The sequence below is a fragment of the Rhinolophus sinicus genome, linkage group LG18, assembly GCF_036562045.2.
Source record: "Rhinolophus sinicus isolate RSC01 linkage group LG18, ASM3656204v1, whole genome shotgun sequence".
In the NCBI taxonomy this organism is placed as follows: Eukaryota; Metazoa; Chordata; class Mammalia; order Chiroptera; family Rhinolophidae; genus Rhinolophus; species Rhinolophus sinicus.
Window position 1 is genome coordinate 8,731,329 of NC_133767.1, and position 16,890 is coordinate 8,748,218.

Consider the following 16,890-nt stretch of genomic DNA (forward strand, 5'->3'; position numbering starts at 1 on the left):
TGGTCCAGATGACTCCATCTTTCATTGTACCCATTAATAGCGTAATTAATGTTTATTCTTCACGTACTCTGTTCCAAGCTTTGCACAGAGTGCTTTGTGTGCATTGCTTTTTAAATATCCACAGCAGCCCTATGAGATGAGCATTTTTTTCTATTGTGGTGTAATTAACATATAGCATTATATTAGTTTCAGGTGTACAATGTAATGACTTGATATTTGTATGTATTGGGACATGATCACCACAATAAGTCTAGTTAACATCCATCACCATACAAGTTATAATTTTTTTTTCTTGTGATGAGAACTTTTAAGGTTTACTCTCTTAGCAACTTTCACGTATGCAATACAGTATTGTAAACTACAGTCACCATGCTGTACATTATATCCCATGGCTTATTTCTTTTATAACTAGAAATTACCTTTCAACCCCCTTCACCTTCCATCCCCTGCCTCAGGCAACCACCAGTCTGTTCTCTGTATCTATGAGCTTGGATGTTCTTTGTTTTGGGTTAGTTCTTTTTTGTTTTGTTTTGTTTTTGGATTCCATTCCATATATAAGTGAGATCATACAGTATTCATGTTTGTCTTTCTCTGTCTGACTTACTTCATTTAGTATAATATCCTCAAGGTCCATCCATGTTGTCACAAATGGAAGGATTTCTTTCATTTTTTTTATGGCTGAATAATAGAGTGTGTGTGTGTGTGTGTGTGTGTCACATTTTCTTTATCCATTCATCTGGGTATGGACACTTAGGTTGTTTCCATGTTTTGGCTATTGTGAATAATGCTGCAGTGAAGTTGGGAGTGCAGATATCCATTTGAGATCCCCTTTTTCATTTCCTTTAGATAAATACCCAGAAAGTGGATCGCTGCACCACTTTACCTTCCCACCAACAGTGCACGTGGGTTCCCTTTTCTCCACATTCTCACCAACATTTGTCCAGTTGTTTCCAAAATATCTTTTTTTTTTTTGGTTTTTTATTAGTTTCAGGTGTACAAAGCAATGTAATAGTTAGACATTTAAACCTCCCATAAAGTGATAACCCACCCCCCAATCTACTACCCCTCTGACATCATGCATAGCTGTTACAATATCATTGACTATTTTCCCTATGTTGTACCACATCCCATGACTATGTATACCCATATATTTACTTATAGTTGACATTCAATATTACTCTACTTCAGCTTCAGGTTTGTAGTGCATTGGTCAGGCATCTACGCAGTCTGTGACGTTATCCCCCTGGTAAGTCCAATGCCCGTCTGGCACCTTACATGAACTTTACAACATTGTTGATTATATACCCCATACTGTATTAACTTAATGCCTTCACCCTTTTCACCCTGCTCCCAACCCTATTTCCATCTATCACCCTGATAGGTCTAGCACCCATCTGGCACCATACCTGGTTATTACAATATATTGACTGTATCCCTTATGCTATAACCTACATCCCCATGACTGCTGTATAACAACCAATTTGTTCTTCTTAATCTCTTCCCCTTTCACCCATCCTTAACCCCCCACCCATCATAAAGAAGTGCCTCTAAGATTCCTTGTAATACTGGTTTGGTGGTGATGAACTCCTTCAGCTTTTTCTTGTCTGGGAAGCTCCTTATACGTCCTTCAATTCTAAATGACAGCCTTGCTGGGTAGAACAATCTTGGTTGTAGGTCCTCACTTTCCATCACTTGGAATATTTCCTGCCACTCCCTTCTTGCCTGCAAAGTTTCTGTTGAGAAATCAGTTGACAGTCTTATGAGGGCTCCCTTGTAGGTAACTAACTGCTTTTCTTTTTCTGCTTTTAAGATTCTTTCTTCATATTTAACCTTTGGCATTTTAATTATGATGTGCTTGGTATTGGCCTCTTTGGGTTTGTTTGGGATTCTCTGTGCTTCCTGAGGTTGTATGTCCATTTCCTTCACCAGATTAGGGAAGGTTTCTGTCAGTATTTCTTCAAATAGGTTTTTAATTGCTTGCTCTCTCTCTTCTCCTTCTGGTACCCCTATTGTGTGAATGTAGGTATGCTTGATATTATCCCAGAGGCCCCTTAAACTCTCCTCAGATTTTTGGATTCTTTTTTCTTTTTGCTGTTCTGGTTCGGTGTTTTCTGCTACCTTATCTTCTACATCGCGGGTTGGATCCTCTGCTTCATCTAATCTACTGTTGATTCCCTGTAATATATTCTTCATTTCTGTTATTGTAGCCTTTATTTCTGACTCATTCTTTTTTATGGTTTCCATCTCCATTTTTATGCTTCCTATCTCTCTGTTGAAGTTCTCCCTGAGATCATTGAGCATCCTTATAACCAGTGTTTGGAACGCTGTGTGTGATAGATTGCTTATCTCTGTTTCGCTTAGTTCTTTTTCTGGAGCTTTGTTCTGTTCTTTTATTTGGGATATATTTCTTTGTCTCCCCATTTTGGCTGCCTCCCTGTGTTTATTTCTATGTATTGTGTAGGGCTGCTATGTCTTCCGGTCTTAGTAGAGTGGCCTTATGTAGTAGATGTATTGTGGGGTTCAGTGGTGCAGTCTTTCTGGTCACCTGAGCCATGTGCTCCAGGTGAGTCCTTTGTGTGGGTTGTGTGTGCCCTCCTGTTGTAGTTGAGCCTTGGTTAATAACTGCACATCAATGTGAGGGACTGACCCTTGGGCTCACTGGATGTGAGGACTGGCCTTGACTACAGGGGAAGAGTTGTGCAGGGGCTGACCCTACAGAGCAGGATCTGCCTCAGCAGGTCTCTGGTGCCTGCACAATCTGCCCCTTGGGTGTGTTATATTAGAGGCAGCTGGGTGATGCTCCAGCTCATTTTGAAGCTGGCCACTGGGGCACCAGCCCCAGGACCACCTTGTAGGGGATCCACTGTAGGTCTACTTCAGCCACAGCCGGTGCCCCACCTGGGGCCACCTAGCAGGAGCCAGAAAGAAATCCTCAGATGGTTGCTACCTGTGCTTTGCTTGGAAGTGTCTTGAGAGGCCAAGCTTTGAACCAGGCCAGCTGCCACTAGTGCCGGCTTAGGCTGCTCAGCTAGAGGTACAGGACATGCTCAAGCCAGATGCTGCTTGTCTGGGTTCCATAAACCTTTGAGACCCTAGGAAAGTCTGCGGGTTGAGCCAATGCAGGAGGTCTGCATGAAAAAGCCACTGAAAGCAGCCTTGGTGTGCCCGAAAATTGGGCGGGGCCAGGTCTCAAATTGCCAGGGCTTGGTGAACCAACAGCGGAAACTCAGAAATGGCGGCCACCTGTGTGGCCACCGGTGTGGCAGCCACACTGGGAAGGGGGAGGGCTCAACAAAGAAATAATGGCCTCCACCAGCTTTCCCATCCAGGAGAAAGCCACCTCTCCAGCACCTGTCCCAAGCCAGACAACTCAATTCCCCACCATTTGTCCCTGCTGCCTTTCCAGCTGCTGCCCCAGGGCTGGAGCTCAGAGCAAGTGATTCCATCGGTGGGTAAGTCTGTGCACAGTCCCTTTAAGAGGAGCACCTGGGGGGTGCCACCACCCTCAGTCTCACTCGGTCACAATCTCTGCTGGTTTTTGGCCAGAAATTATGGGTACTCTCCTTGGCCCTGGAACCCTGGGCTGGGGTGGGGCTGGGACCTCTCACTCCTTTAGGGGGTAGGGGGGCCTCTACAGCCAAAATCTCTCTCCTGATCTTTAATGGTCACATGTGGGTGTGGGACCAGCTCATTCCACGTCTCTGCCCTTCCTACCAGTCTGGAGGTGGCTTCTTTTGCAAGTCCTTAGTTGAAAGGCTTCGGTTCATCTTGATTTTAGGCGATTCTCAATAATGGTTGTTTTGTAGATTAGTTGTAATTTTGATGTGGTTGTGAGAGAAGGTAAACACAGCGTTTATCTATTGCGCCATCTTGGTTGTCCCCCTTGTTAGCGCTTTTTAACAGCCATTCTAACAGGTACGAGGTGGTATCTCATGGTGGTTTTGATGTGCGTTTCCCTGATGATTAGTGATGTTGAGCACTTTTTCATGTACCTGTTGGCCATCTGTATGTCTTCTTCTTAAAAAATGTTTGTTCAAGTCCTTTGCTCAGTTTTAAATTGGATTTGTAGAGTGTTTGCTGTTGAGTTTTATGAGTTTCTTATATTTTGGGTATTAGTCCCTTATCTGTTATATGATTTGCAAAGATTTTTCTCCCATTCCATGGGTCGCCTCCTTATTTTGTTGATTTTATTTAATTTTTTAATTTTTATTTATTTATTTTTTGCCAAGCTTTTTTGTTTGATGTCGTCCCACTTATTTATTGTTTGCCTTTGTTGCTTGTGCTTTTGGTGTCAGGCTCACCTGGCTGCCAGAGATGTAGAAATGATTCTTGGATAGAAGGTTGGCTATTAAAAAACTCTGGGATCCCTGATAAACCTCATGCTCCAATTTAAATTACTTATTGTATCATTTGAATGAGCTCAGTCTGTAGTCAGCCATTTATTTACTTTATTAACTTTTTAAAACAAATTTTCTTTGTGTTAAATACATAGACCATAAAATTGACCATTTTTACCATTTTAAATGGTACAATTTCGGTGGTAGTAAGTACATTCACAATGTTGTTCGGTCATCACCACTATCTAGTTCCAGAAATTTTTCATTACCTCAAAGAATTCCATTCCTAGCTATATACCCAAAAGAATTAAAAACAGATATTCAAACAAAAACTTGTATGCCAATATCCATAGCAATACTACTCACGGTAAAAAAAGGTGGCAAAAACTCCAATGCCTACCAGCAGATGCATGGATAAACTTAATACGGCCCATCCATACAAGGGAATGTGATGGAGACATAAAGGAATGAAGTATTGATATATGCCCCAACATGCATCAACCCCGAAAACATTATGCTAAATGAAAAAGCCAGACACAAACAGTCACATACTGTATGATTCCATTTATATGAAATATGTTTATTGCTTTTTGTCATATCTGTAAACCCTCTGTGATATTTTTCACATAGTACTTTTTATTTACATTGATTTAGAGATATAAAATTCCACTATGATTTCTTCCTAGGCAATGATATCTATGAATTAATGGATTTGATATACTAGCTCCATTTTTCCAATATACATTAAAATAAGCAAATTTAATTCTAAAAATTAGGTTAACCCATGCGCCATCTAAATGCATCTACCTGTGTATCATCTGAAGTACATTGATGACATTTTGGAAAACAGTCTTTTAGTTCCTCTTGACAATCAATTCCTTTTTGAATGTGATCCACACAGCTCCTTGACTTAGGTTATCCAATATGGCAGCCAGTAGCCACATGTGGCTGTTGAAATTTAAATCAATTAAAATGAAAGAAAATGGAAAATTCAGTTCCCCAGTCATGCTGTCCACATTTCAAGTGCTCAGTAGCCACAGGACATGAGTGGTTACCACACTGGCCATCAGAGATGTCAGCCACCGTGTCAGGTATCACAAATATATTACGTTTCCATCTTGGGGGAAAGGTCTATTGGGCAGTGCTATCTAGAATTGGCTTTCATTCTTTTAACTGTCCCAGGGAAGTGCCCCATTTCCCAGGTGCCATGCTTGGGTCAACCTCTCCCTCAGCATCCTCACTTCCCACCACTTGTTCCTGGCTGACCATTCGTTTCCCAGCCAGCTCGGAAACTGACCTACTTTTCCAATGTCACCATGGAGGGCATGGTGCCAAACCACAGCATGGGACCTCCTCGCTCCCCTCCCCTTCCTGCTTGCTGCTTGAGCAGCTCTGGACTCCCTTCATCTTGTCACTCTCTCGTGCTCCCATCCCTCTGGGGAGGACCCCTCCCCTCATAGCCCTCTCCAGCTTTCCTGAAGGGCCCCGCTCTGCTTCCGTCTCCGTTTTGTGGTGTTTTTCAAGTGCGACAAGGCATAACCCCTCCTTTTTCCTCACTTCTCTGTCCAGTCTCTTATGTCTCTCTTTCTCTCCCTGACCCAGGCTTTTCCTTATTTTTAACTTCTCTTCTCCTTTCTGCTCTTTTGTTTTCCCTTTTTCTTCTTCCTCCTCTCCTTACAACTATTTCCCTGGAGTTGTAAAATTAACCCTTTAAAGCTATTTGAAAAACAAACAGGAAGAGGAACTATAGAAAATAAAACACTGTATTCTTTCTATCATGTATACTAGGACAAAAACCCAAATCCTCCTTGATCGAGTGGTTCTTCTTTGCTCTTTAGGAGGTAAATACACAATTTTCTTCCCCACCAAGAAAGCAGCCTAGCAATTATGGACAAAGTTATGAATGTCAGGGCAGTGCCTGGGACGGCACAGTGGAGTCTTCTGGGGTACACATTTCCACGCCAGAAATCCATGGCAGGATGTGAAACGTTATTACTGCTGAATTTACACAGGGCTGTCAAGTTCCATTAGGAGACTGGGCAGCATTTAGACTGCTATTTAGGCCGGGACATATTTAACTCTGGCCTGATGGTTCTGAGGTGTCATCTTGCACACTGGGACATTCTCCCCGCTGCTGAGGACTCCAGCTCTGGCCAGATGAAAATCTGCTCCTGCTCGTTCAGCAAATGGCCACCCATCACCTACCATATGCTGGATGCTGTGCCCCAGTGCAGGGCACATGGCAACAACTCGGACACGGTGCCTGGGCCTCAGGAGTTTACCCTCCAGCAAAGGAGATGGTGTGTGTGTGTGAGAAACTCTGTAATAACAAGGTGGGACAGGAGATGCAGAGGAAGTGATGGAGGGCGTGGAGGCTGAGCGCTCAGGGAACCGTCTGGAAAGAGCTGAATTCTGTACTCCGTTTTGGAAGCGCTGAACGTGTGACTATTTAGGGGAGAAAAATCTTTATATTAATTTAGACTTTTGTGATTTTAAGTGATAGAAAACTGATTCTCGTTAACTTAAGCAAAGACAAAACAAAAACAAAAGGATTCATTGGTCCTTTTAAGTGGAAAGGATGGGGTGTGCTTGTTACGTGGCATATTTGGACCCCGGGTCAAATGATGTCTTCAGTTCTCTCTCTCTCTCTCCCCGCCCCTCCCTCCCTCCCTCCTTCCTCCCTCCTTCTCACTTCTCCCCATTATAGCTCGTTGTCTCCATCCCACACCATGAGGTGGGGAAGAGCGTCATCTAAAATAGTTATGAATTCACATACTTTCGTCTCTGTGTCTCCTTAGGTCGAGAGAGAGACAGTTATGCCCTTTAACTGCAAGAGAACATTCTTAGAGAAGGAAACTGATTGGATGAACTTGAGTCATGTGCCCGTCCCTGAGCCCGCCCCTGTGGCCAGAGGCACTCCCATTGGCCAGGAAGGGGAAGATCTATTATCAGGAACTAGGAAGAGCTAGAAGTAGCTATTATTGCTTTCCCAGTGGAAGAAAGGAACTGGGAAATCCTAAGGCTTTAGCAGGACACCGTGAGATGCTTGGGGTGGCTCCAATGTGGAATACATAAAGAACAGTTGTAGGAAGTAAGATTGGAAGTTAAAGTTGGCTAATGAGCATGGATTTTATTTCTGGACAATAGGGAGTCATTACAGCCTTTTGAGCAGAGTTGTGTAAAATCAGAACTAAGGTTTAGGATCATGTATCTGGCAGGCGGACTTACTGAGTGTGAGGGATGCTATATAGGAAATCTGGAGACCAAGTATGATGGTCTGACAGTCCAGGTTGGAACAAAGTGAATGTCACCTAAGGTATTTTGGTAGTAAGTAACAGAAATTAACTCTGACTGGCTTAATTTAAACAAAAGGAGGTAGTGAAGAAGGAACAATAGAAAATATATTGGGACTTTACAGAGGTATCTTAAAAAGTAAAAATTGAGCAGCTAAGGTCTGCAAAGGTCTCAGGTGAGGCGACATGCACTGATGGGGGAACATTACTATCACCGTGGTCCAGATCCAACAATTCCTGGTCCCTGTCTCACCCATCAAGTTTCAAATTCCCTGGAGAGAGAATCTGATGCACCCCTTGCCCACCAGGTCTGTTTTTTTATGGCCGGGGTAAGCCCCAATGTTCAGGGATACATAGGGGAGGTCTTTTCCCAAGAACAGGGCTTCTCGTATGTCAGTAAGCCCCTCCGAGGGGTGCAATCCGTAGAAGAAAGCCTGTGAACATGAATATTCTTAAGTTTGAATATAAAACAGGATTCAAAAGAGTGGTCAGTAGTTGTATTTTATTTCATTTAAAATATTGTTTCTAAATGCATTTGAATGCCTCCCCACTCTCTATCACCTTGCACCTGGCCCGTTTTACTCATTGATGTTACCTGCCCTGTCCTGCGAAGTGTGAGAGGTTTTGATTCCTTTTGAGAACTCAACTTAGTGTTTACGCTGAGGGAAAGCAAGTAGAAATGGAGTAATGGAAGACTAACTAGTATTCTGATGTGTTAGTTCCCCTGCTAATATTCCTATAGCATCATGGGCTTTAGCAATAAATGTATTACCACTTATTATAATTATTTATATTATTGTAATTATTTCTTGATAATAATTATTTGTTTTCCCTTAAATTTAAATGACTTTGGGGAAAGAACCATAAGTTTTTTTACTTACCGTCTTATCTCCTGCATGTTGCTGGCATATAGTAGGTACTCAATATTTGTGTGAATTGATGTGTTGGCTAAGAAATGGATTTGAAGTGTTGCTTAGTAGACCAAACTCTTAATTTAGGCGCCATAATTTATGGTCCTGGTTTTCACACTGAATGTTCCACGCCCCAGGAAACCCCTCAGTTCTGGGAAAACGGGGATTAACACTTAGGGGTGTTAATCAAGAAATGTATTTACTATAGGCTTTCCTCTAATTCTTAGCACTAGCACCATGAAACTTCTCAATAACATTGTGTGGTTGCCATAGACTGAATGTTTCTGCCCCTCCCCACCCTCGCCCCCAAATTCATATGTTGAAACTCTAATCCACAATATGAAGTTATTTGGAGGTGGGCTTTTAGAAGACAATTAGGGTTCTAGGAGGTCGTGAGGGTGGGGCCCTTGTGATGGGATTAGTGCCCTTGTAAAAAGAGGAAGTACATGAGCTCTGTCTCTTTCCACCATGTGAGAACACACAAGAAGATGACTTTCTATAAACCAGGAAGTGGGCTCTCACCAGAATTCAGTTCTTGGTGATGGCCTTCCAGCCTCCAGAATCGAGAAACAAATGCTGGTTGTCTAAGCCGCCCAGCCTGTGGTACTTTATCATAGCAGCCAGAGGAGACTCAGACGGTGGTGCTTCCCCATTGACCCAGGAGTGAACTGAATCTCAGGGAACTTGGGTTATGTTAAGGTATAGCGCCAGTAATGGTGGACTTAAAACTCAACTCCAACTTGTCTATTCCTAAATCTGCTCTCCTCTCTACCGGAGAATGTTCCCAGAGTGTAAAGGACTGGTTCAGGAACTCTCGTCCCCGAGGAGATTATGATGTAGCAGAGGTTGTGCAGGTTATGACTAACACAAGTCCAGGAGTGTCTCTTTGATCATATCCATCAAAGGTTTGTATTTTATTTCACAGTTCTGACTGATGGTAGTATCGGGTTGGATTAGTCAGGGTCCTTTGGAGAAACAGAACTATTAAGACATCTATCGTATATCATATTATATATGACAGACAGAGAGAGAGAGAGAGAGAGAGAGAGAGAGAGAGAGAGAGAGAGTTTATGAGGGATCGGCTCACATGATTATGGAGGCTGAGATGACCCACGATCTGCCATCTGCAGGTGAGGCCCAGAAAAGATGGTGGTGTAATTAATTCACCACCCCTAGTCCAAACCTGAAGTCCTGAGACCCAGGAGCACTGATGTCCAAGGGTGGGAGAAAATGGACATCTGAGCTCAAGAGAGGGAATACATTCACCTTCACTCAGCCTGTTTTTTCTGTTCAGTCCCTCAGTGAATTGGGTGACGCTCACCCACACTGATGAGGGTGACCTTGCTTCCTCAGTCTGCTGATTCAAAGGCTAATCTCTTACAGATGCACCCTCACTGACACCATTTTTTTTTAAATTGGCCAGTAAAATTTTAGTTGAAAGAGTAAATACCACCACCCCCTTCATTTTTAACTCAGTTTTTTCTTTTTCTTTGTGCTGTCGTTTCTGAGCCCATTTTGGATGATGTTGGGCTAGAATATGCATGTCTGTGTGTTAGAGGGATTACACTTCTGTCCTGACATTTAAGTCTCAGCTCTGCGGTCCTGCCTTTGGTAATTGTTCAGAGGACATGGGAAGCCATCGATGAGTATCAGAAATTGAGCCCTGGGCAAAGAGGAAAGTGAATTCATTCAGAAACTTGCTGAAAAGAAAAGGTGCCCAGGGTGTATTTGCGGAAGGGACAGGAAAGGGTTGGGAATTGAAATCTGGTAACAGCGCCATGACTTTGTTCTAAAGAGAGTTCATGTCCATAAGGGACTGAAGATGAGGGAGCGCTAAGACCTCAAAGTTGAAGGGATTTCAAACCACCAGGAGAAAACTGGGAAGAACAGAAACATTAAAAAAGAAAATGTGAGTGCCTTGAGAACTTCAAAGAGGTTAAGAAAAGAAAACAGGTGACTCTGTTTTGAAAAACATGTAAATTAAATGACAAACGAAAAATGGTGACACCCAAAGCAGTTCAAAGAGGTATTTAAGGGATAGTGTGATTTGGGAAGAGGCTCAGGGAACATGGGAAATGGCAAAGCAGATGGAAAATTAACCTACAATTGAGAAACACTAAGTGGGTTATGGTGGCATTTATAAAACAGTAAGAGAATTAAAGTCTGAAGGGAAATGGGGAGTAATAAATATGTCTAGAGAACATTTCAAATAATCAGATTTGGGAAGTTAAGGGAGACTTACCAGTGTAAGGCAAAAGACAGAAAATAGAAATCTGGGGGAAAGAGACATTTTAAGTCAAGTTAAAGGAGATTATGCAGCCCATATGTGATTGGCTTTTGAAAAAAGGATAGAGGAACCCTGGAAATGACTGTACTGAATGGCAACCATAAGTATGGCTTTAAAAAGACCAGTTTGCATTGGGGTGGAGTGTTAAAAAATATGGCAGGGTAGAAAAATAATTTAAAAATGCATAGAAAATGTACGTAAATGTTAACTGCTATTTATTAGGCAGCAGCTGTATACTATGCATTGTGCTGGGCATTTTATATGCACTAGAGCTAATCCTACCCACAAACCTGGCAGTTAGGTAGCTGCTAGGTTAAATAAACCACATGAAACTGTCATGGCTAGGTGATATGGTTTAACGTGATCCATTTTTACAAAGAAGGAAATAGAGGCTGAGAGAATTTCATATACAAGGCCCAAGATGACACAGCTGGGGAGTGGCAGAGGCAGGCTTTGATCAGGTTCTGTCGTCCGCAATGTAGAAATTGCAGTTTATTCTTTCACTGATTGTGCACGTACTTATTCAGCACCAGCCATGTGCCAGACACTCTGTTTGGCACTAGAAATACAGTACTAACCAGGACAGAGGCTGTCACTGCCTTCATGATGCATATTGTCTACAGGTTTAAAAAAAAACACAACACCGACAAAAAAAACACACACACCAGAGACAGTCCAGGACAGCTGTCTATCTTACACTTTCTGGCCGCACATTAAACAAATTAAAAGAAGCAGATGACGTTAATTTGAATAATATGTTTTATTGCACCCAACATGTCTAAAATATTTCAACAAGAAATCAATATAAAATTATTCATACACTCTTTTTCACTATTTGTTAATCCAAAGTCTTCCAAATGCAGCGTGTACTAAGCCCTGATTGGCACATGTCCGTTCAGATGAACCACGTTTCACGGGCTTAGTAGCCATGTGCCGCTGGCAGCCACCAAGTTAGCACAGGTCTTAGGGAGAACATGACAATCCTGACCCAAATTCTGCAGTCATAATTATATAGGAAAAATGGCCTACCTGTTTTTCAGGGTTATTCCTGATCCCCACAGAACATCGAGGGCACAAAATAGAGGCAGTAATGTTTATTTCACCTGAACTTTAGCTGCAGATGCCTAAGAGTAGATACCAAAGGAAATTTGTATGTACGTCATATACACTTCCGTATCTTCTGGTTTAGTGTTGTGTATATCACTGACAATAAAAAAACAACTACTTGACACTTTACCATCATTGGATGATGATAACACAGAAATGGATCCTCTGTAAACCATTACAGCCCCCCCTTGTACATTTCGCCAGCATGCCTTCGTGTATTTATTGCTCTTGACTGAAACTGTAATTTGAAGCTTAGCAGCAGCCAGAATTTCTAATATTTATCTGGTCACTAAATGTTTATAATCAATTTTCGAGAGATAAACAAACAATGATAAGATTTTACTGTTTAATGCAAGTGCCCAGCAGGTATTAATGGGGACCAAGCAATGGGGTGTATAATGATATTTCCCTAGGTAAAGAATTTTGCTCTGGAACAAGTTTAAATGGGAAGAAACCCCGAGGAAATATGGATTGTCCTTCCTAGAAATTGGATGGGGGAATTGAAGGTAATAGGTATTTGCTCCCTGCCATCTTCATAATGAAATTACCATTCAGCAAAAATTTCTGTTAGGTTTATTTTTCTCCCAAGGGACTGAAGACTAATAGAAAAAAGAAAAAGAAAAAGAAAAAGACAATATTAATATTGAGTATATGGACTCATTGGTCCAGAATATTGAATGTTAAAGGAACACAGAAAAATCTGGAGCATGAGAGTTTCCATATAATTGTTCTCATAAAATCTGAACAAGAGCACTTGCATCTAAATAATCACTATGCTAATTCCATCTAATTTCACTACAAAATGGGAGGAAGGGAATGAGCAGAGGAAATAGAGATGGGGAGTTAAAGGAGAGTTAAGTAAATTCAACCGGCAAAGCAAAAGGGGACTTGGGGACTCGACACTCCATGCCAGCTCCTTGATTAAAATGGCTATGGGGACTTCCGGTTCACATAGCATAACCCTGTGTGTGGCTCTCCCCAGGGCCATGAGTCTTAAGTCAAACCCAAAACATATGCCCTCTGGTCTGCCTTTTCCAAACAGATAACAATTGGATATTTCCAAACCTCTTGATAATTAACTAAATTTTTCAGTTTAACTCACATTTGAGGCATTAGGTAGATTTAAGCAGAGTTCTATTCACCCCAAATTGTTGTATAATCAAAATCTGACTTGCGAGCCCATTGGATTCAATTGAAGGAGGAAGGAAGGAAGGAAGGAAGGAAGGAAGGAAGGAAGGAAGGAAGGAAGGAAGGAAAAAAGTGAGGGAGGGAGGAACTCAGTGAATCAGTTGGCCTAACTCTGCATTTAGGCAACAGCTATAGAGTGACTTGGTAACAGATTTTCTACTAGCTCAGGTAAAAGCCACTGGTGGTCTTTGTCTGTAATCTTTACGTTGAAATTTCATGAATGTTTCCATCATGTGTCATGGTTTTATGCCTTGGGCATTGTTGTGTGCTCCGTGCAGTGCATTTCCTCCTTTTCCCCTTGCTATTTACTTGGCCAGCCTTTCCTCTTCCTTCCCAGACACAACCCCAGAATCTTCCACTGTTTCCTGATTCCCGCCCTGCCTTCACAGTAGAATTGGCCACTCTTTTGCTTTTATACTCTTCACCAATCTATGTACTTAGTATATAGTACAAGGTCGGCCAGTTGAGTTCGCGAACTCATCCTAGAAAAAGTGCTACACACCTCATTACTGAATATCACTACGGTCACCTGCAAAGTAGCCCCCTTGGGAAGCTATGCACCAATGCCAGCGCCTAGTCCACCCTTCAAAGCAATGTTGGAACTCTTTTTCTGGAATGGCCATCAGAGCTGTTGTAGTATTACCCTTGATGTCCTGAATGTCATCAGAATGTCTTCCTTTCAATATTTCCTTTATCTTTGGGTAAAGAAAGAAGTAATTAGGGGCCAGATCAGGTGAGTAGGGAGGGTGTTCCAATACAGGTATTTGTTTACTGGGTAAAAACTCCCTCACAGACAGTGCTGTGTGAGCTGGTGCATTGTCGTGATGCAAGAGCCAGGAATTGTTGGCGAACAGTTCAGGTCGTGTCACTTTTTCACGCAGCCTTTTCAGCACTTCCAAATAGTAAACTTGGTTAAGTGTTTGTACAGTTGGTACAAATTTATAATGAATAATCTCTCTGATATCAATAAAGGTTAGCAACATCGTTGCAACAAGTTCGCAAACTTAATTGTCAGACTTCAGATCTCTAATTTTTCGTGGGCTTTTTTCTTTATTGTAGAAATGTTTTTGTGTTGTTTTCCTAGCACAGTTCTTGGCATAGGCCATCACACATAGTCGGTACTCAAACATGTCTATTGGATGGATGGATGGATGGATGGATGGATGGATGGATGGATGGATGGTGGATGGTTGGATGGCACTTCTGGTGATGAACTCTCAGTACCCTCAACCACCAGACATGAACCCCTCCCATGCAGTGTGCCAGACAGTGTGATAGAGCTAAAAATAACTGTAGGGGAACAAAACCAAAAAGTCAACTTGAAAATATAAACAGCTTAATTTAGACCCCAATTAGTTACTTTGAAAGCTGGTCAATAATGAGGAACTTGACTGAAATGTAGTCCTCTAAACCCCCCATCCATGCAGATGTCTTCTCAAGAGTCTCAACAAGGGACTGTGAAGTGGGACACCCCTTAGATGTGCCTGGACTGCATCCGTTTAGTTCACCAAACACCAGCCAGGAAGCATCAAAAGAAAGCAGGAAAGCAGGAATTGGATGAAAAACAAAAACCAAAAAGCGGTTTCAGTTGTCAAGATAATGAATGTCCTTCAGCCATAAACAAAAGTGTTGAAGTGGTCTTCGGATGCAAAGAAGCATTTTGACTTCAGGTTCTATTGGCAGCAAATTTGAACCCATCACCCCACTACCTAAAACCTTTCATGGATCCCCATGGCCTTCTGAACAAAATCCAAACCCCTTAGGGTATCATTCAAGGTCCCTAGTAATGTGTGTGGCTTCGGGGATCCTCTCCAGATAAATCCCACTACCCACCAGCTTCACTAAGCTATTTTCTACTCTTCTTAAGATTGTTCCTCTGCTCAGAATCCTTTTCTCCCACCTCTTCTCAACCCCTTCACTTTTTAAGATTCCCCAGGAAGCCCTCCCTAAATCCCTTAGGTTGAGTTAGGTGCTTTTCCTCTGTGTTCTCACAGCTTCTTGTACTTTCCGCCCATTAGTGCACAAGCGGCGTTCTGGTGCCATCATTATTTACGTGTCAAGTCACTGCATTGTAAGGATGCGGGTAAGAGGGCAGACAGGCAGTGTTTTTTTTATTTCTGTATCCAAAGGACCCACCAAAAGGCCTGACACATAACAGACATTCAGAAAATAGTTGTTGAATCAATACAATATCTTACTAGGAAATGATCCAAGATGCCTCAAATGCACCAAATAGAAGACTGATTACTCTTTGCTTCTTCTAGAATAGCGATGTTTTATGTTTCTGCTTTTTCAACAGTATTTTTGTTAAAAATAAAAAGCTTTTTTTATGCAAAAAATTTGCATAAAATTTGGAGACTACAAAGATACACAAAAGAAAATCAAAGGTACCTGTAATCCTTCCATGCATAGATAAGCCCTATCTTTATCCTCTTTTCTGTTTGTTTAACGTTAAATAGTGTGCATTGTCTCCTTGCCATTAACTTGTCTTCAAAAACATGACTTTTAATGATCCAAATAGTCCATTGAGTGGATATACAATGCTCATTCTTTGACTTTGCCCCAGCTTCTTACCTTGTCGTGGGAGACCTAATTCTCCCCGCTACCATCACCACCACCACCAGTCAGGTCTTCTGCTCTATGGTAGCCCAGGGTGAACAAGTGGCCAGTTAGGCTAATCTCTTTTTTGGAATGTTTTTGTAGTCTAGCCATCTTAATATTTCACTTCTTCTGTTGCTTTTGGTGTTGCAGGAATATAAATCACGAAAATGCTATGGCTTTGAGATAGCCTGCCTTTCAGGGGAAGTCTTGGAATGCTGCACTCCAACACGCTGTGTTTATTGAGCGTCTGCTTAGTGGTGTGTTTTCTTGGCAGTCTTCAAGATCATTGCCATTTTTTCAAACTGCAAAGGGACATGGACACCCAGGAGGACTCTCCCACCCAAAGCCTGAGCGATGAGCTCTGCCTTGCCCCCCCCATCAAGGTGGCTTCAAGTGTGGTGGAGATGAGAGTATTGTCAGACAGACAGTTGTCACCTGTGATGAAAATGCCTCGGGCCAGAAGTTAACTGCATGGATGTTACATAAGGCAGAGACTGAGGTGTCGTGTTTGATACCTTTCCCCCTCAGCTTCACATCTAATGCATCACTAAGTCCCTGCTAAACATGTCCCCACTTGGTCCTGTTTGTTGCTGCTCCTACGCTCTCTTCTTCCATCTCCTCTTCTTTTGGGGCCATAACAGGACCAAAGCCAACATCATCTCTCACCTGGACAATAGGAACACAGTAACCACCCCCCGTATCCACTCTGGTCCCCCTCAAACCTGTTCTTTACACAGCCTTCATGGTATGTAAGAAAAGTCTGATTCTGTCACCTCCTTAATTAAAACCTTCAGTGTCTTCCATTATTTTAGAACAAGCTGAAACTCCTTAGCCTGGCCTGAGAAGCTTTCCATTATCTGCTCCTGTTTGCCCTCTCACACAGCACGTCGGACATCCCCCCATCTCTTGTCTCTCTCTCTGCTTCACCTCACTGGTTTGCAATCATCCCCCCATGTGACTCCCACAGTGCTTTTGCACATGCTGTCCCCTTTGCCTGGAACGTGCTTCTGTCTTTTCTTACCTAGTCCACGCCAACTCCTCCTTCAGGGCAGACTTCTTCCTCCCAGAAGTCTTGCCTGAGCCCTGATTCGCTTTCACCGAGCACACCCACCTCTCTATTGTAACACTTGTCATTGATCTGTAATTAATCAATTACAGAGTACTTG

At 42.4% G+C, this 16,890-nt stretch overlaps 1 protein-coding gene across 2 annotated transcripts in view; it reads left to right on the forward strand.

Moving 5' to 3' along the window:
* GRIN2A (glutamate ionotropic receptor NMDA type subunit 2A) overlaps positions 1-16,890 on the forward strand; it is a 470,775-nt gene that overhangs the window by 342,529 nt on the left and 111,356 nt on the right. The gene's annotated exons all lie outside the window — the stretch shown is intronic.